Source organism: Trachinotus anak, unplaced genomic scaffold (genome assembly GCF_046630095.1).
Source record: "Trachinotus anak isolate AG129_WGS33_773 ecotype Australia unplaced genomic scaffold, CSIRO_AGI_Tana_v1 ptg000003l, whole genome shotgun sequence".
NCBI classification, from domain to species: domain Eukaryota; kingdom Metazoa; phylum Chordata; class Actinopteri; order Carangiformes; family Carangidae; genus Trachinotus; species Trachinotus anak.
The window spans coordinates 4,296,876-4,317,494 of record NW_027273854.1 but is presented as its reverse complement, the minus strand read 5'-3'; the positions used below and the strand labels follow the sequence as shown (position 1 = coordinate 4,317,494).

The window sequence follows — 20,619 nt, the reverse complement described above, 5'->3', positions numbered from 1 at the left end:
AATTGCAAAAACCATCTACACTACTTCTTTCAGCAGCATGTCATAAACAATACACACCGGGACCGAACTGCGACGGATCAACGAGGCTCACAGGTACAGACAGGAACGGGTTCATCCCGGCCCCTGATATCTGAATGTAAAACAGATGACACAGAGCTGATCTAAATAACTGCGGGGTGCCTGTCTCATCCGATGGCTGCACGTGTTACATATTCATTATTAGTTGCTGCTGGTTCACATTTGGGTGACAGCAAAATGTGTTCAGCCTGCTGTTGGAAAACTGTTGTTTTATTCTTCTTTCGAAACCATCTACACTGCTAAAACATCTATGCTAATATAGGTCACAGTGTTTATTTCCATTCCAACCTTTTCCTCTACACCTCCAGTGAGATCAAAGTCCCACTACAGAGTTTAGAAATGGACATTATAAAAGTGTTAAAGCAATTACATTTTGATACCAATCCTTGAAAGCAATAACCTCAGTGATAGTTTTTGCCATAACTGACTTGTGGAGAAATTATAAACTAATGTAGCCCTTCACCACAGGAAAAAAATACTAGATAAGTGTAGACCAAAGCCAAAGTTAAATAAGGGCAAATTGTGCTAAAAGGTACAATATCATTCAAAAGCTTTTAGAGAGAAGGGTGATTGTGAAATTTAGCCTCTGAATAATCCCCGGGAGCTAAATATCTTTTACTTAAGCTAATGCATTTGAGCCATTCAGATTTAGCAACCACACAGACAACAGTGAATGGTGGGATTTTGCAGTAGGATCTCAACATTTACCACATGAGATGTCTGCATGAATACTGCTATCATAATAATCCTGACAGAGGAAAAACCTGGAAAGTAATGAGGACAAGGGCTCAACACACATTATCCAGACTGAGAAACTAGTCTTCTCAGCTATAAATAATCTCGACAGAGAAAGCAAATGCGTAACACGTTCCCCTTCTGTCAATACTGATGACTTTTATGCCGTTGAGCAAGGCAATTAGAGAGCTCCTTGTGAAAGACTGGGGCGGCTGTGTCAGGTGTGAATACATGTAACTGAATGAACGCCTGTATGTGCGGCTGGGCGTTGCTGAAAAAGGCCATGTGTGCTCATCAAACCTACAAAAATAAAACGTAAACAAACAAAACAAAATCAATACCAGATACCGCACACACGCACGCGCACGCACACACACACACGTGCACACACACACGTGGACACACAGCGCGAGAGAGCAAGTACTACACACAGTATCTGCATATTCATGAAAGCTGTCCATAACAGCAGGTCTCTGATCAAATGATTTTAGCCACCACCCCTCCCGCTGCCTGCAGCTGGACCCAAACAAGTGCTCTATTTAGTGTTTGTTGTTGTTGTGTGGAGTGGTTGAGGAGGTTTACCTGGCCAGACACACTGAGCCAGTGTTTCACCCCAGAGCTCCGTCATTCACCAGCAGCTCAGCAGCATAAATGCACCACTGTGTGTGTGTGAGTGTGTGTGTGTGTGTGTGTGAGTGTGTGTGAGTGTGTGTGTGTATGAATGCGCAGCTCTAACACTGGGGCCACTGTCAGTGCGAGTCATTACACATGTGTGAGTGTGTGAGTGTGTGAGTGGATCTATGGCTCGTGGCGGTGAGGCAGACTTCTGGTGTGTTCTGTTAATGAGGATAATGATTTCATAACAACCAATCAAAATGAGATCAAATGAAGCTCGACGCAGATGCTGAATGTGCCACTGAAGAGGATCAACCCCCGTGATTCTACTGTAAGTGAAAAACATGACTGCCCCAACCCCACCCCCCACCCCCCTCCTCCACCACCACCACCACCAGCCATTCCCCCTCATCCTTTGCTCTAATTTCTCGCTGCCAGATCACCTACTGTTTGGGCACGGGGCTTAAAGGGGAGAGCGAGGTGTAAAAAGCATCATGAGATGATGGGAGAGGAATTATGCAATGTCACAGAGTGAGGGGGGGGGGGGGGGTGAAATCTAAACCTGGTTTCCCCAGGGTCAGCACTGTCACTTCTCCAGCTCCCCTCTGAGGAGCAGGCAGCCTCTGCTGAGTCTATCCCCAGGGCTGAGCACCTCCGATCGGGTATGCCAGTCAGCCAGGCAGGGGGCTGGAGAAGGGAGGGGGGCTTTCAACAGGAAAAGGGCAGCCTGCGTGCCCTGGGGCAGGCTCTGTGCAGCTGTCAGAATCCCTGACCCCCACCGTGTGTCTGCCACCTCCAGCCTCACACAGGGCACCAACACAGGCCAGTGGAGGGGGCTCAGAGGTGGAAGGGTACCAACACTCTGCTGCTCCCTCTGGGACAGAGAGACAGCATAGCTGGGGAGGGCAAGTGTTTTCACTTGTTATTATTATTATAGCCCTGTCGCTCCCCTGAGGTGTGGCGGGGGAATTTACTTGTTAAAGTCACTTGTGATATAACATCTGAATAAATATGAAATGTGCATATGTTTTTGACACTTTAGATTTATCCTTAACATCCCTCAAAGGACATAAAATAAAAGGCTGTGTAGATAACTCAATACTTACGCAGTGACTTTAAAATTGGCCTTTAATGAAGTGTAGAGCACAAAAATTCAAGAAATCACTGTAAACCTGTTCAGACAGCACACGTCACATACAAAGGTCTAATTCATGAAAGTACAGCATTTCTGTTTGAATTTAATTTCTTCTTTTTGCTTCACATTAAGAACCATCAGCCATGAGAGCAGTGAATATGACTCTGCCTGGTCGTGACAGGACAGTGATGTCCTCCAGTGCCAAGCTTCCCCAGGCTAATTGGGAATTAACTGTGTGTTTGTACTGGCGACTGGAAACACCACCAGCAAGTACATCACAGTTTTAGCACTAAACTTTTCAGAGAACCCAACTAAAGGTCACAGAGCGTCTTTGATCGTTTTCAGCGCAGGATGAAATCAAGGGTAGCAGCCACAGAGAGAGAGAGGGAGAGAACGAGAGTGAGGGAGGTCAACAAACATCCAAAAGTATATAAATTCAGTCTCCAGCTGTGTGTGTTGCTAAGTGTGAGTGAGCTGGTCACCTTGGCTCAGCAGGTGATGATGCCACAGAAAGCAGCAGTAAGGAGGAGGATCAAATGCGGGTCAAAGCAAAATAGCGAGAGGCCACTTGAACAGCAGACGAGCAAAATCACAGAGAAAATTACAAGGTGAGAGGCAGCTATAGAAGAGCAAGCGTCTGACAGAGAAAAAGAAAACGGCAAAATTATGAGGAAGAGAAAAAAGGTTTGCAGTGGTTGAAGGTCTCTGTATAAGATGCCTTCCCATCTCTACCGGGAGCGTTTTAACAGAGGCAGAAAGCACCGACCAGCCTGGTCCCACGAGCAGGAGACAAAGAAAAGCCTGTGAGGCCCTCAGGTCAGGAGGCAGAGCTTTCACATTGTCTTCGTCACTGTCAACCACCCAGAGCTACGACTCTGTGGACCGTTACACCCGGCCTGTCGGAAACAGTTTACACTTACTTCCATCAAGACGTGTGAGCCGGCAGGTGGATGTTTTTTTTAAGTTTCCAAATTGTGCTAGTTCTTGCTCGATGTTTACACCTCACCTCTTTCTGTCTCCACTCTTCTTTTCACTCCCCACTTTTTTTTTTTTTTTACACTATTCCATCTGAGACTTGTCAGTTGTCTCTAGTGACCTGAGGAAAAGATGGAGTCACTGTTTACATTTCCTCCTTCATGTGAGGTGTACTCAAACGCCACCTTCTCCGCGACGTAACACTAACAATCTCAGAATAACCATGTCCAGAAAATAACAGATCTTCTCAAATCAGACAGAACATAGAGTGCAGCCCCAGTGTGACACACACACACACACACACACATACACACACACCAACACACACACACCTAAAGTTAATGTTTTCTTTCAGATGAGAAAGATGAATAAGGGTCTTCAATGGTGAGCACTACACAGAGCCTTGGGCTATTTATTTTTGAAAAACCTCAACATGAAACTTGTGTCCGTGGTCTGTAATTTGTTGTGGGAGAAAGATGTCACTGATTCAAAGCACCGCTCTACACTGAACCTCCACTGTTGTGCATCCTTCAACCACGCAGGAGGAAGAAAGTGTGGGTGGGTTATTGTGGAACACTGCGCTGGTTCAGAGAAAGAGTTGAAGATCAGATGATGAAAAATGATTAAAACATGCTGTCAGTGTTGTACTGAATGTGGTTGCTTGTTACACTGGCAGCTAATTACAATACAGATATCTGTTAAGTTTTCTTGTAAATTATGACTGTTTAAATAATAACTGTGGTTTTATCATGAGCGCCAACATTGTGTCTCTCCCTCTCTCACACACTATTGTTCCTTGGTCAAACAATCAACCCAGACTTGGTCATAATGTATATAGTTTATTGTTTGCTTATTGCTTGTTGTTTATCTAGAAATAACATTGAACAGAATAATTAAAATATTTAACTACTTCTGCGAACAAATCACCAAATATCAAGACATAAATCAAACTTTACTGCACCACAGGTTTAACCTCGAGGTGTGGCTAAGAAAAAATACTTGTTCTCTAACAGCGAAACCTCATCTTTTGAAGAATATGCAGCCTAAACACATTTGTCAGCTTGTTAAACTTTGCTCAACATGTTTTCCACCTGAAATTAGGGCACTAAGACACTGGCATGGGGTCAGTAACAACAGAAAATATGTGCAGTGTGTCTGTATTGATCCAGCTTCCAACGTGACGTAACATTGGAGCAAGTCTTGAACACATCATCCTCTCAGGGAAAATTGTTTTCGTCTGAACTACTACTCTGTGTTGTTATAATTGACTGGAAAACCATAATAATCCCAAACAAAATAGAGAGGCATGTTTTTTTTCTTCCCTGTCTCGTCTGTGTTCACCATAAGCATGTAGCTGGCGTAGCCCGACTACAATGGTTTTAGGCAACTGCCAACAGCTGACACAATACCAACATTTTCAAGGTCCCATAAATTTGACTGTCATTACTATACTGTATCCCTGGAGGCAAAATTCCTGTACTGCACTTACACAGCATCTCCTGTTGCTCCTCCTCCTCTAGTCTCTGTAAAAACTCTCAAATACCAAACTCCCACTAGAAAAAGATAAAAACAAAACAATAAAACATAAATGACTGTGAGAAACTTATTGCACACTTTATCATAACAGCAGCACAGACTGTAACATTTATCAACCAGGGCCATTCAGCGGGGGAAGCCAACTCTAAAAGGTGCTGTACATAAATAAAGTCTCTACAAAGCAGACGCACAACGTTGAGTTCTCTAAATCAACCCTGTAATATTTCACCTGATTTATCAGACCTCTTACTTGTTACGACAACCACTAAGCGCCAAGGTTGCAGCAGGAGAGGGGATCAGTAGAAAATTCAGCTGTTTCACATGCTCCACCACGACCGTGACAGCTTCCAACATCTGCACAGAAACATACTCGTCTCTCTCTTTGTACAGTTGCGATGATTCAATGTAATTTACGGGTTGTTTAAATGAGACACATCAAACTTAGCAAATTCCTCCATGAGCAAAAGGCTGTTAAATATGTCGTCACTGGTCCCAGCAGACCTTACCTGGTTTAGTGTGTGTGCAGAGTTAATGCTCATCATGGAAATGTGTCCCGTGTGTCCCAGGTTTTGCATGCAAAGTAAGATTTTTGCCCACTTCAAAGGCAATGAAACCTGGACTTTTTTAATATGCATATTTATGCTCATCATCAGGACATTTCAATATAAACCACAGAGCACATCTTAAGGAAACGTTATTCCCTGAGCACCACTGAAGGTGACACAAACTCTACGAAGTCTGATGAGGTCACTACAATTTCATTAACAGATTCCATATTCAAGTCTGCACAGTGTTAGGAAACTGTCAATGTATTCCATTGATTTTCCTTCGGGAAAAGTGAATATTTAATTTGCTATAATTACACAAAATACCATATCAATATGTTGCTGTGCGGAGCAGAAAGTGCACAAGGAGGAGAAGTTATTGACCATTTTCAATGGAAAATGCTACTGTGTAAGATGAGAGAAGGAAATGCTTCCGATATCAACCCAGCTGACTATGAATATGAAGAACTTAAGTAGTTAGGAACCGCTTCTTTACACTGATACAGCATCCAAGCAGAACGACTTCATAGCCTTCTTGATTTTTATTTACTTATGCATCATCCGTGATATTAGGATAATAACCTCTTGCTTTACCCCTAATAAACCACTTTAAAGGATCTGTGCTATGGGACGACAAGTGGGTAAAAAGGGGATTAAACGTCCGGTGCTGTTTATGCGCAATTACGCACAAACTATAAAATTCATACAGTCTTTCTCCAGACCCAGACACGTCCAAGCACCGAGCGAAATAAAACTTTACAACAATACATGTTTCATTTACTGCCCGTCTCTCAGAAACCAGTAAAACCGTACACCTGGAACTGTCGCATCAAGTATCAGTTCAGCCAAATCCAAACTTTTCCCAGAGACAGTGTAGATCCTCGCATGCGGCAGTGGAAGAGGGTACAAAGTGCTTCGTCTTACCGGTCCCGTTCCGTTTCCGACTTCCTCGGTGCTCGTCCGTGCTCGGCGACAGTGAGACAGATTGGTAAAGACTGGCAGCCAGCGCAAGAAGCAGATCTGTCCGGTGCAGCGGTTTAGTCAAGCCGGACGCAGTTGAGCAGACTCGGGCAGGAAACAGCTTTTCACGATAAAAGCACAGAATGTTTTTTTCACAGGTAGATAAACAGCTGTCATCCCAGCTGAGAAGTTAAGGGACTGTTTGAGATTAAAACAAGCCTACATAACGGGTTGACTTTATATTGTTTTTTTCATACTTTTTTTTCCCTAGCCTAGGTTAGGCCTGTAGTAGCCTATATGTTTATAATTGGAACCCACTTAAATTCTTATAATGCACTTTAAGAAAGGATGTTAAAAGAAAATTTACAACATAGCTTAACATTTGGCGACATGTGGCGTTCAGGCTTTACACTGATTTCCTTTTCTTTTTTGAACTGACTTCACTTACCAAGAACCTACATGTATTAAATCGGGTCTTATTTTGAAATATATGGACAGATGTCTTTTCTGTTTTTCTGAGTGTGACTTGACTCTGGACAGTTCACACACGTACCAGTGCAGCTCCAGCAGCAGCAGCAGTCACTGTCCAGATCCAAATTGTTTTACACTTGTGCCTGTAATTAACAATAATATTGATAGTATGACCTAATCTAAACCTAAAGTACATACAATGTGAAAAAAATTATATATTTTATCGCATCATTTCATTTCATTCTTTTTTTCCCCAAACATATTTTTATGTGTATTCATGGTTTATGTAGCCTATGTGTCATACTACTCAGTCTTACTAATAGGCTATTTCCCACCAGAAATGAGTGTTACAGTGTGTTAAATTTCCACACAAGAATACAAATGAATGTACTGTCTCTTACAGACTGTAAATAATCACCGGCAGCGTAACAGTAGCATATGCCCTTACCCTGCACAGACATGTTGATCTGCCTTGAGAGGGAATATTATTGGTAAACTGTGATGTGACAGACAGTGTATAGTCTACTCATTGAGGTGTTTATGCTGGCAGATTTGAACAGTTTCCCAGACTCCAAAATAGTTACTGCAGGGACAATAAACATACCACAGTGCCAGCCTTGTCCTCCTCATCCAAGAAAAACATTGTTTAGTATGCTGAGGTTGCAGATGATATGATTTAAACACCAGTCTAAGAGCCTTTTCATAGTGCAGTTGCACTATTAAATTTCATTTTCCTATTGGCTTGGATACTGATTTTAATCTGGCGCAATTTACAGAAAGGCAGTTGCCATGATTGCAATGTACACGGCCCCTTTACAGTTGAATGACTCAAACTAACAGAAAAGTGAAGAGGACAGGCTGTCATCATTAAGGTGATGGATACTATTGGCTCTCCTATTCATGAGCACTAGATATGTCCTTCTTCATGCAAATGTGCTGGCACTCAAACAAGCAGTGATCATAAAAATAACCCACAGTCAAGAACACGGGGAGCACGGTGAATGAAACACAACACCGCCGTCTCTCCCCAGTAACACCAGCCATTGCCACCTTTAAGATGCCCTGAAAGTCCTTTATCATTTGATCAGTGGTGTTCAGCCTTTGACGAATGAAACGTGCCAAAACTCCTTCCTCATATTTAGATATTTTAGTTTCCCAAGCGCCAGTGCTCAGCCCCCCCTGCCTGCACGCTGAGCCACAGGGAATGGCTAAAGGGCAGGATGTAAGCCAAATTCAGAGCCCTAAGAGGTATCTGGCTCGACACCCTGCACCCCAGTGTGCACCTGCCTCACATGAGGTTCCACATCACCCTGCTGGAGCAACTTGCCCTTTCAGTGCAGACAGTGCTCATTATAGATCACTTAGCGTGGTAAATAAAAACACTGGTAAACTGTAACCTCAGACCAGTGAACATCATAGGGCCACTTCCAATACGAAGAAAAGCCATGAGAACAGAAGCACCTTAAAGGAAAACACTGACAAATTGGGAAACACGTTTTCTTGTTGTCTTGCTGAGAATTAGATGAGAAGATCAATACCGCACTCGTGTCTGTACGTTAAATATGAAGTCACAGGCGGCAGCCCATTAGCTTAGCTTAGCACAAACACTGGAAACAGCTCTGCCTCAGTTATATTCTAATATGGAATTTCAAGCACCCCTACGGCAGGTGTACCAGAATTTCAAGCACCCCTACGGCGGCAGGTGTACCAGACCTTGGTTGTCATGGTTACAACAATAAACACATAGACTGTATTGAAAGTGACATACCTACCTTCATCGCCATGGTTACTATAATAACGTTCATGGCTTGGTTAGGTTTAGGCACTAAAACTACTTGGTTAGATTTAGTAAAGGTCGGGATTTGGGTCAAACTAAGTACTTTGTGGAACGGTTATGGATAATAGAAACCACATAAACGGCTACTTCCACATGGGAATCGAACAATGTTCTCCTGTATCAAGGTCCTGTATTTTGTTGACCCATCCATCCATCCATCCATCCATCCATCATCTATCCATCCATCCATCCATTCATCCATCCCAACCTCCAACAAATGTGGACTTTGTCGCTCTATATACAACGTCACCGCACTTTTCCCTTTGCTCGGCCATAATAACCTGCTGCACAAATCACCTATTGGCTCGATTTTTACAGGACGGTCTCTTCTACCCTATGAATAAAAAATATAAACTGATTTATTACCATTTGAAGCATTTGGTCTGGACTTGTGTTTCTTATTGTGTCTTCTGTATCTGCATACAAACATATAGTATAATCTTTAGATAAATAAAACACAAGGTCTAGGTCTGTAGAAGTGTACAGTGAATCCATAAATCTTGACAGGCCTCTCAGACTCCCACTCACACTGTTCTCAACAACCTGTCCATGCGTCAACCTGGTTTCCACAGCAACTGAAGAGCCAAGCTGTGTCCATTCAACATGAACTTTAAAAACCATCTTTAAATGGAGCCTTTGATGGACAAGAGTGAGTAGAGTCAGACATGAGCAAAACAAAAGGAAAGCAGGTGTAGGGACTATGGATCTTCACGGAGAACAAAGGAATATGGAAACGATAAGTTAAACAAGGTGCGAAGAGGAGAGGAGGGCAGGAAAAACTCTTGTGAGTGGCTCCTCTTAGATCCAACATTTCCTTTGGATTTTCACACACTTTTGTGTTTACCTTCTCTCTAACAGTGTGTAGCTCTAGGATTCACACTGCATCTTTTGTAAAAGAGGAATATTTGTTGTTGTCTTTCCATTAAAAAAATAAAACTATGTACAAACTCCAGCTGAAGAGGTCATTTTATTCATACATGCATCTTACAGCGAAAGTCAACTCTGGGGTAATTTGACGCTGTGTCCTGTTCTTTCCTTTGATAATATCTGAGGGCAGATTTTTCTTCTTCATGATAAAATGTCCTTCCTTTCACAGACTGGCAACACTTCACTGTAAGGAGGCCTTTTTTTTTTACACATCCAGTCCTGTTTCTGAATAAAGGCTCCTCTCAGTTGTATGTCATGGTTTTGTGGAAAGTGCCACTTCAGTGTGACTGTTGTATACCTGGCTGCTGCACTTTAAATGACACTGAGCTCCACAGGAAATAGTCATGGATTTAATGTGCTTTGTATAAAAGAGATGGGAGGCCAGTTAAATACCCATAACCCACTGCAGCATGAGTTATGGTTTACTTTTGCACTCCACAGTATGGGCAGGCCGTTGCCCCGTTCATGGTCACTCGCCCTCAGCATGGGTTTTAATTAGAAGGGTCCAGTGCGATTACCACTGAGTTCATTATGTTGTAGAGATACTAACGGCAAAATAGGCTGGTACAAATTTAGTGGGCAGCACACGGACTCAGGTTAGAGGATAAAAGGCAAAGGCACATCAAAAGAAACAAGTTTGAGTGGAGAAGACACTTCATTACAGTTTCCTCTTCCTGGAAGAGAAATTGCTTGATAATCTGCACGACTGACAGTGTCAGTCAGACTTCAGTTGTCCATCTAGGCCAAATCAATATTCCAGATGCCTGCAGTGGGACAGATTCAAATATGACTGACAGTTACCAAATGAAGAATCACTGCTAAAGATGAAGGGAGGGGGAAGCTGTTGCTTTGATATGAGAGAAGTGCAGCAAATTCAAAATGGAGAAATGTGTTAGTTATAATAATATGAGATATATTAGGTCAATGTTGGCATTTTATTAGAAAAAAAATCAAATATTCTGTCAATGCCAATTTTAATTTTATTTCCACATTTAATTTATTCGATGCTTTGAGTCAAATGTTTAATATATGTTATATATGTTATATTATATATAAAAGTTAAGACTTAATTTTAGCCAAACATTGTAGGTAAAAGATCATACTACCGTACTACCAGTGCGCTTGTGGGTAGTAATACAGTAGTTCAATGATTCACAAACTGTAGTTCCAAAGGAAAGAGCTGTTTGACAACAAGATGAAGTTGTGAAAATATTCAAAATACAGCGTAAACTTCAACTGATGTTGGTTTGGTTCTGTGTACTTTTTTTAAAGTGGCTAAAACACTTTTTTTTTGCCGACCCTGTCCACAGCAGCACATCACTCAGCTTCTGTGCCAGTGTTCCTGCTGCTTCTCGAAACCGGGAGCGCACTCATCTGAATCCACTATCTATAAGTACCTCAAATAACCCTGAACTATCACTCTAATCTCAAGGTATTGACTTAAAGAACTAGAATAACCACTTTGCGGTGATTCGTCTCCGCCACTCAGACCAGTTTCAGGTGACGACCCTGTTTATCCAGAATCATATCAAATATTAACAATTTCTGTGAATTTTTTTCATAATTGCTGTGTGAATTTTTGAGTTACGGCTGAAAACGTGTTTTGTGTGGTCACACTGACCTTAACCTTTGACCACCAAAACTCATCAGTTCGTCCGTGAGTCCAAGTGAATGTTGGTGACAAATTTGAAGAAATTTCCTCACGGCTTCACTGAGCTTTCGCTTTCACAATCTATTTTGAAAAGATAATGATTAAAACATAGAAGTTTTTTGCAAAACTTTTTTACATTTATTGTAATTTTATTACAATATTTTATTGTAATGTATGATAACAGCTGATATTTCTAAAAAAAACACAATTAACTTCAGATTTGCACCTTCAACAAGCTCATCAGTGTTTTGGAATTAGAGCTAATGAACAACAGTCACTTCATTAAGTATCTGAATGCTAATCAGATGTGCACTGACTGGATTAGTATGCACACTATAAACTTTTACACATCACACAAGAGTCTCATTGTGACTAAAGTTGCTCGATTTCTTTATTTTAGGTTCTACTTCCCTGAAATGGGAAAAATTAATATTGGTGCATTAAATGACAAACTCAGCTTAATGTAGGATTTTGTCTTTTGCCATAACCTGAGTCACTGCTGCCATATGCTAACAGCACCGACAGCCCAACTGTCTCGTGTGATTTATAACTTGGCAATTAACCTCCCAAAACTGCAGGTGACTTTCATGGAATTTTTCCAAGCGAGGGATGAAGTCTCCGAGCTCTCACGCTACCACTACACCATCAGATTTTTATTCCACAGGGAGGATGAGGAAGCAAAAGCTATACATATTAATAAGTTGGAATGTCTATTCCCACTGCTTTTATTCAGAGGACTCTGCCGCTGAGCTGAACCACTGTCAGCTTACCAAGATGCTCACAGTCTGGTACGTATAGATTCTGTGAGCACATTTCTTCAGTATGTGCAACCTCTGAAAATGGTTTATTGCACAAAGTCTCCTGAGAATAATCTAAACGTGTGGGTATTGACATGAGAGCATGAGAGTCCAGAAAAGCACTTCACTGAGTAGAAACTGAGGCCTTTTTCCTCTTGAACCTACATTATAGATGATTGCCGACCGGGTCTCAACAGGATTAATTGTCAAAGTGACACACGGCAGCCATCTTCACACACCTTCCTCTGGCACTGTTTAGCTCTCCACAGCAAACCATAAAACACTTGTGTTCGCTCCATCTTTTCTGGCCATTATTAGATGGCTGTATATTGATTTCAACGAGATGATTCATATTTTATTTCAATAACGCAGAAAATTATTGATATTTCATATTTAGCCAATCTAAATCTGTGGCTAGTGCTTTAAATAAACCAAAGTTTGGCCTCAACAGGAGCAAGTGAATCACCAAAGGATATAAAAATATTTTCTATCTCTGACAAAGCCTTGGGAGGATACTGAATGCAGGGAATTGCAGAATAAAATTAATAGACTCAAGTAACAGTGCACATATTGATATCTCATTCTCACCCATATCAGCCCATCTTTGCCTATTCAAAAGTAATGAAGCAGTCTTAGTTCATGAACCCACAGCCTCACTTAATTACAGAGAGAAAGATTTACAGGGGGAAAAAATGCACAGATAAGTTGAGTACATTTGTGTCTTCACCAAGTTTCTCATTATGGTGACATTGTTATACTACAAAAGAAAGACAGCGCATAAAAGAAAAATAATATACTCTGGCACTCTTGGTGGCTCAGCAAAAGAGTCATTTGTACAAAATGAGGCTGCTCATAATCAGGGTCTATTAGCTGGATCTACTGATAGGATCTGTCCAACTCTGGCTACACAGCCACATGGAAATCATTTACTTTCTCCCACTGTTTCTCCTTAATTCTCTCCGTCTGATGATCAGGTGATAAGTTCTCATCCAGCAGTGCAGTGTAGTAATAACTATTAAGTTAAACACTTTCATCAGGGGAAACGAGGGAGAGGTGCGAGAGATGGGACATACAGAGGCGTCCACCGGCTGCCTATCATTGCGATGCAAAACATTTTACATAATTATAATATTTTCTGTTCTGTTTAGTTTTTCTTGCCATGTTTCCTTGGGTTTATGCTTGGGTTTCCTCCCACAGTCTGAACATGTGCTGACTGAATGAAGTGGAAACTCTAAATGGCCTGTGGGTGTGAGTTTGTGTTTGTCTGTGTGGTGGCCCTGTGATGGACAAGTAACCTGCCAAGAGTCTCATGCTGCTTTTTAGCCATGCTGGCAGTATGGCTCTGTGGACGGCACAGCAGTGGGGGTCTGTGAGTTGAAATATCTTATTTGCTATGAAATTGATTGCAATTCAATTCCATACAGCCATTAATAGTGCCCAGAAGATGCTTCCTAATGACTGGTGGGCCCATGACTTTTCCTGAAGCGCCATCACGAGACTGACATTTGTGGCGTTGAGTAAAATCTGAACAACTATTGGATTTCATGACATTTGGAACAGCCAATAATATCCACCTCAGGATGAATTCTTTAATGCTTCCTGTAGTGAAATCAGTTCAAATTTTAAATGTGTCCAATATTTTGGTTTATAACCAAAGTATTTTGATTTATTATCAAATGCCTGCAAAACGGATGATATTCCCATCAGCCTCAGCTGCACACTTGCTAGAATAATATATTAATGTTAATATATTAACACTATAAACCAAATATGCCTAAATGCAGCGTCAAAGGGCAAAGAACATGGCTGTAGACTTTTCAAGTGCATGCTGGGTAGACACATTATAAACATTCATAGTCCCTTATGAGCAGAGAATAAATCTGGTTCTGAGAATTTAAATACTTCTCAACAAAGAGTAATACAGAAAAACAGAGAGTGACCACTTGCATCTACCAATACAATATCGTTTATTGTTATTAGTATATTTATTATGTTAGTAATTATATTTTCATTCATTATAACTTACACTGTGATTTTAATGGTTTGCTTAAATCACAAATGAAAATCTGTTATCTGATGTGTTTTTATTGTGCCACAGAAATCTGCAAACATTGACTGCACCTGTGATTGAAGGTGGAGGTAATGCGATGTGACACAAGTAATTGATGCAGATACCTGGTTATATTCAGTTGTTCACTCACACAAGACAATAATAGGGAAGAGGACACTTTATAGCGCCCATTATCATGTCAAGTTTATTGAAGACTGAAATATTAACTAGAGCTGTTGTGGGCGGCCATTATGATTTATACATGCATAATTTCTCCGTCATGTCACATCAGTACAGACATTTCAAGGCTGACTGATTTGCATGGTTCGATAGAGAAGCGCTTCAGAGGTGCAACAAGGTGTAAAGCTGTTACAAAAAGGCTGAAATATGTTGTATATTGAACGTTTTTGTTGAAGATTAGATGCAAGTATTTTGTTAACCTTGTCCAGCATTACGCTCCATTATTACCTGTTTTTCCATGATTTTAACTGTCAAATCAAATCTTTCCTGCACTCTGTATTCTCCTCTCGCACCTCTCCATGACCTCCGAATAATTTTGTCTATTTCTGTCCATCTTCATTTCCCTCTCCGAGCCCCCTTCTACCAAACTCAGTTTCCAGTCATTTTTAACTCTCCCATGCAATCACTTCCCCTGCTTTCTGCCCCACCTCTCGCTCTGCCTCCCCTCTTCCATCTCCCCCTCCCGTTTCTTTAATCGTTCTGTTTTCTCCTGAAGGTTACTCTTGCCTGCAGGGCTATGAAAATGTCAGAAAGGCCCACTCCATTTTCAGCTACGTAAATAGCCATTTCCCGCCAGAGCAAACCCACTTTCCCGTGTCTGACCTGCCACGTTTCACATCACACTTTCCACCTCCTTCTCTACTCTACCTTAGCACAATGGTGGTGGTGGTGGGGGGGGCTGCACCACTCCTCTAATGCTTATCTGTCATTTTGATATAACGGACTGCTGCCATTGTCCTCTGTATTCATCTCCATTTTAACAAGTTAGACTCATAAGGGAGAAGCCTGGCTTCACAAATTCAAATGAAATTACTTTCATTCCTGTAGTGAGGAGCCAACTCACTATAAATACCCAAATATGCTGTGAACAAAAACCAGTTTTCATATTTATTAGGACATCTCCAGGTGAAATTTAGGCCAATGAAATATAACAACAAGAGGAACATCATGTGACTTGTAATTTCCAGTATTTACTGCCACTAATGGACAAATAAACCTACACTAATCACATCTTCAAATATGGTTGAAATATTCAAACACAATCACAAAAATATGCGAAAGCCATGTTAAAATAAAATGCTAATTTCTCTTCCCAGGGCTCACAAAAGAGCAGAAATGGACTTATTAACCTTGCCTACCACCACTTTGTACTCCCCAACCTGAAACAGCCTGTTCGCACTGTCATTATAATTTATCAGCACAGGAGGAAATATGGGGAAGTGCGTGTTCATTGACAGACAGGGAGAAAGCACTTACAGTGTTGAAGAGAATGACATTTAGAGAAAAGAAGCCTCTCTCCCATCTGAAGTCACTGAGAGCTTCAAATCAAATTCTGGTCACATTAAAACTTTACTCTTTCAACACTCGAGGGAGATTGAGAAAGTGTGTTTTGTGTAATTCTCTAAAGGTTTGGTGTTTTCTCTGAATTAGAATAGAGCTTTGGATGCAGTGGGGAGAGGTAGAGTGGGCTTGGAAGGATGCTGCAGAAATATTAAACCTGGGTTTGTGCCCTGAGTTTTTTTAGTGAAAGAGAAAAAAAACACTTATTTGATATCTTGTGTTTTCTAAAACAACTGTTCTTCCTTCTCTGCTCTGTGTATCCTCGCACTTTGCAGGTCTGCAGGTCATGCAAGGCTAGTTCATTTCCGTGTGCTGTGTCCTAGAAAACCCTGACGTGCTGCGCGTCACTCCCGTCCTCCACCTCTTCTCCCCTACACTAACGCTCCCCTGATCTTCCCTTTCAATTTCCTGCAGCACTGCAAGACAATGGAGAGCTACATCAAAGGCCTGCATGACTGGTTTGATAGCTCACATCAGCAAAAAAAAAAAAAAAAATCATTCACACACAATTTTCGTTTAGCAGTATTTGGACAACTCATCATCTTTCACTGCACTTGCGACAGAGGTTCCATCTTCACCGAGGTTTCCTTTTGAGGAAGCAAAAGAAAAACTGTTCAGACAGATGAGACTGAAGAGTGAAAGTGTTTCCAGATGCATTTCTACAGGCAAGAAAATATAAGGAGTACACGCTTGGTATGACACCTGAAAATTTCCCTCAACACATTATGGTGTCAGGTCCACGCTAAAGACTGAAAACATCATTTCTCACAATCTAGTCTTCACACTGAGAAGACATTCATGCCAACATCTAGCCACATGTTTTACACTGAATGTAACTGCAAAAGTACACAACCATGTTGAGACACATAGTGTGATGGGGCAGAAATAACGGGGAAAGGATGCACACAAAAACATAATTGAACAGTGCAGATATAAAATTACTTCTGGATCCATTCAGGCTAATTTACTTTGGTTTACTCCATGTTGTTCCTCTCTTAACAATGGATATAGTGAGTCAGCGCCGTCAGTCTGCCACTGCCCTCCCGCTGCAACTGAAAATGACTTTCAACAGCTTGATCGAATTAATTGGCTTGACTGTTAGGCAGAGGGGGATAGATGGACTATTAGCTATTGAAAAGGAAAAGATTGACAACTACGTTGTTTCTCAGGAATAATTGAGGGGGAGGACTGCGGATGGAGGGAGAGTGAAGGGTACACAAAGAAAGCAGGCCGCAGATGAGGACAAAAGAATAGATTTTGCAAAAATGAGCCTGCTTTGTTTCCTCTGCTTGGCAGGAGTCAGATGTTTTGCTGTGCTCTGTCTTGTGAAGCATGACTCCCTTTTCTCCTTAGACACAAAACCTATCATTTGGACATTTGTGGATAGATGAGAGAAAGGCAGCTTTACCAAAGACAGGAATAGACATTTTGAGGGATGCGGAAAAAGGGCGGTGTGGTGGCAGCATGAAAAGTATTCAGCGTGGAAACATGAGTCTTCTAGTAACTTACTGTATGTGAACACTGCATGATTATTTTTATGACAACATCCAGACAAGCCCAGAAAAACAACAAAAACAATAACGAATGCTTGGATAGTGGCGCTAATTACAGCTGGGCCTACTCATGCAATTCCTTGTGCTGCACCAAACGAAGACCAAAGGTTCTTGTGAGACCGTGGATGAGCTGGAGCAGCGTGGATGCCATGTTACCTTACAGCTGCACATGTGAGAGTTGCTTGGAGGGCGAGGCAGAGGCAGACGTATGGAGCTCATTCTAATTGGATCTGTCAAAACTCGCCACCAGTTAATGTAGTACCTCTATTAGGCAAAGCTGCAGCCCATGACCTGCAGCTCTGCAGAAGCGTGATAGATGGCTCTATTTATTATTTCGCTGTTGTTGCTGCTTTTGTTTTTATGGTGATGATGACTTTAATGATATTATGACAGCGACGATGAAGAACATTTGGTGGCAGGATGCCATGGTACGGACCATGCGCTCCATACCTGCTGTCACCTGCTGAGTTTGTGGCACGTTTGTGTTCTCATATCATCAACTGCCTTTCACTGCCCTGCCTCCCTCGGCCACTGTTGCTACATCTGTAAAACTTCCTGTTCTTGCATTGCAGAAAACAGTTGACAACAATAAGGCTGGCGGACTTAGCACCTGAAATTCACAGTGATTTTTGAGACAAACACAGGCCTCTCATTTCCTGTCAACTGGCGACCATCAGTTTGTCCATCTGAAATGACAACCACCGCTAGCATCAGCTGTACGTTAGCTAGCATGCTAACCTATTAACAGTTATCTCCATACGTCAGTTTAAAACACTGGCTGATATCCTAAATATGCTCTTAAAGGCTGTATATATGGTATCAAGCTACAACATGAAAATAAAGAAACAGCATTTCTCTTTTTCTGCAGTTATTAGGTTTTAGTATCATAAGCATTATAGGGAAATATGTAAGATCAGACTCTAACCATGTTTGGCTGCTTTGCATACGTCGACAAACACGACAAAAGCTATCTGCATTATTTCTTGTTTGTATGTTTAAAGGGGCGATTTGTATGTTTTCTCTGACGCTGAATGTGCTTTCTGGCCAGAAGCCAGCGGTGGTGATTGCAATTTGACAAAAGCTTCAGCCATAGTTGTGTTTACAAGATAAGAGGTTATAATACGTCCTCTAGAGACAAGCGTATCATTGACATTGATTTCTGTGTGGAAAGGAATGAAGCTTGATGCTGAACCATAGACTGTATATAAAAATGGACGTCAATGCTGGCTCCGGAAATTGAAGCCAATGCGGAAGTGCCTTAAACCTGCATCCTATCTACTGACCCTCAGGGGGCGACTCCACTGGTTGCAAAAAGAAGTCCGATTGTATGGAAGTCTATGACCTACTACCTACTACCTAAAATGACCCTACTTCTCACTTGGTTTATGACCCCAGTAAACGTTATCATAACGAGTCTTCTTCAATACAACATGATGTTCATTTTTAAAATTATAGTCCCATTTAATTAAAATAGACGATAAAGTAGGATATGCATTGGGGCGTGGCTAACGTATGATTGACACATTTTGGCTTGTCAATCTAGAGCAGTCCCTTTTAACTATTAACTATTAAAAGTACTTTAACACTTCGTAATAAAGTTTACCTCGACTTATGGAAAATGACTTCGGATTCAGCAGCGCTGCGCAGCCGAAAGATTGATGCCGTTGTCAGGTCGACAGTTTAGGTGGGCGGGGATAGTGACCTCGGCTCTCAGGTCAGCCCCACCCCTCGCTCCTCCTCAGCTCCACCCTCTTCTCCAAATATGGTTTCTCCTGGTTTCAAAAAATCAAGATGGCGGCGGCCAAATTGCAAAATTCAAAACGGCAATTTGCAAACCATTGGGTGACGTCACAGTGGGTTGCCACTTGTGCTGAACTCACGTTTCTTCTAGACTGGTGAGTAAACAGCTAATAATGCTAATAATGTAGCAACAGCAAAACTTACAAATAGCTCCTTTAACGTTTTTTAATATTAGAAGAAAAAAAGCCTTTTAGGAAGAGGACTAACCAGTGTGTTTGTGAACGTTATGGCTTTGCTTGAATATAAAAAATCCTAATTACAAATGCAGCAGGACAGAGATGCTAACATCAGTCTGAAACTGACTATTTTCCTTGAAAAGATCAGTTTATGTATATCCTGATTCAAAAAAAAAAAAAAACACTCACTCCCCCACTTGTGTATGTTGCCAGGTCTTCTGTTGCTACCCAGATACAATGGAGGGACAAGCAAATGGATTTTTGTCTGTGTTTCTCAAATGACTGAAAATGACACTTGAAAAACCAAACAACAATAAACCTTTCCAGACAAAATGTCCTGTTTTTCAGGATTTTTTTTCAAAAAGGTAGCTTTCTACAGTTCGTGCTAACAGTGATTCTACTGAGCTCTTATTCTTTACATGAAGTAGCTAAGTCGCTCAGAAAATAAGTACAACCTTCATCCCAAAAAAATAAAAAATGTAAGTAAACCACTCTGAGGTTTCCAGTGGCCTCCACTCTCCTTCGCCTGGTTCAGATGGGGGAAAGGGATCAATAGCTTGCTGTGCCAGAGCCTCATAAATCTGTAGAAATCTTTTTATGTTATATGAGCCCCCTACTTATCTCTGCCTCCCACTGGTACATAAAAACAAGGCTTTTCTAAGTTTGACTGGGCTGCTTGGGGGATTGTATAGTGTTTATGAAATTGGCCAAATGAGACTGTGTTGTTGTTGTTGTTGTTGTTGTTGTTGTCTCTTTCTTTCAGAAATCTGGGAGTCAGTCCTTTGTCCTCGTAAGGTTACAGATGATGAACGACTTCACTTTTCGTACAGCAGTATTCCTCCTCCAGGACATAAGCTGATGTTCCTCCTGTCTAATTCAACCTCACACTTTTCTGCACTCTATAAAACTATTCACAGCTCTTTTCCCATATGCCTTAATCTCTCTCTCTTTATTCTCCCTTTAATAATTAATTTTTTTCTTCCTTTTTGTACCCTCTCCTCTCTGCCCCCTCGCTCTATTTTCATTATTTCTCTCTTTCTGGCAGACGCATAATTTTCTAAAACACTTTTCACACAGCAGTGGTCACTTTTATTTTTCTCATTCTTGCATGTCTAAACCCTGACTGAGGTTTTCGTGGCATAATCAATACCCTCAGCACCGACCTCGGGGGTAGCCTGTTTAAGTCAAAAGCTTTTG

General features: G+C 41.4%; 1 protein-coding gene across 2 annotated transcripts in view; it reads right to left on the bottom strand.

Moving 5' to 3' along the window:
• znf385c (zinc finger protein 385C) overlaps positions 1–20,619 on the bottom strand; it is a 145,722-nt gene that overhangs the window by 120,905 nt on the left and 4,198 nt on the right. The window contains exon 1 of one of the 2 annotated variants that reach the window (XM_071467618.1): positions 6,544–7,017. The exons of the other annotated variant lie outside the window; for it this stretch is intronic. The gene's annotated coding sequence lies outside the window, so the exon portion shown is untranslated. Of the gene's footprint in view, positions 1–6,543; positions 7,018–20,619 lie in introns of those variants that run through there. 2 annotated transcript variants of the gene reach the window in all.